This window comes from Myotis brandtii, unplaced genomic scaffold (assembly GCF_000412655.1).
Source record: "Myotis brandtii unplaced genomic scaffold, ASM41265v1 scaffold97, whole genome shotgun sequence".
NCBI lineage: Eukaryota > Metazoa > Chordata > Mammalia > Chiroptera > Vespertilionidae > Myotis > Myotis brandtii.
In genome coordinates this window covers 21822-22794 of record NW_005372020.1, presented here as the reverse complement: position 1 = coordinate 22794, position 973 = coordinate 21822, and positions in this window count along the sequence as shown.

Here is a 973-nt window from a genome sequence, read left to right as displayed (position 1 = left end):
TCATCTGGGGGCGGCGGCACAGGAAGAGCTGTCACCCCGTGGCCAGACTGACCGGCTCCTCCGTCTCTAAAGTCACGTTCCCGGCCCACGTGGCTCAGGGGCCGAGCGCGACCTGTGACCCCGGAGGTCATGGTCGGACTCCCGGTCAGGGCACAGCCCGGTGGTGGGCCCCATCCCCGGTGGGGGGCGCGCAGGAGGCAGCCGATCTCTCATCATTGATGTTTCTCTCTCTCTCCCTTCCTCTCTGGGATCAATAAAAATATATTATTAGTTAATTTATTTATTCATTAATTAGCGATCTTTCTAGGGCACTGGGTCAGCCGGACGTTCAGGGATCTTCGTCTGGGAGGGCACAAACCCTGAACAGCGGCCTCGTCCATCTCTTACATGGATTTTGGGGTTTTGTTTTGTCCTGTTTTGTTTTGGGGTTTGTTCACGGTGATTGACAGGCGCTCCTATTTTCTCTCACTTCCTACGTGATCTAAACAGCGCGTCCCCTCGTTGCGCTGGCCACTGAGCACGGCTCGCTTTTGTCTTCGGAAAATGGAACAGGCTCTTCCCGTGCGAGAATCCTTACAAATGGGTCTGGTTTGTCTTGTGCTGATTCTGCCTTCTCTTTGCCACAACTGAGCGTTCTTTGTGTCCAGATGAAAATGCTATTCCCGGTCATTTTTAATTTTTTTTTATTGTTTTTAAATATATATTTTTTATTGACTTCAGAGAGAGGAAGGGAGAGGGAGAGAAGCATCCATGAGGAGGGAGAATCATGGATCGGCTGCCTCCTGCACGTCCCCCACTGGGGATCGAGCCCCCAACCTGGGCCTGTGCACCGACCGGAGTCGAACCGCCCAATCAGGTTTTTAGATGTTTAGGCTGAGGGCTAAGCCGCCACGCGCCCTGTGGTTGGAAGGACAAAGGGTCAAGCAGGCCCACTCACCGATGGCCGGGGCCGCTGGCCGGGGCCTGTGCGGGC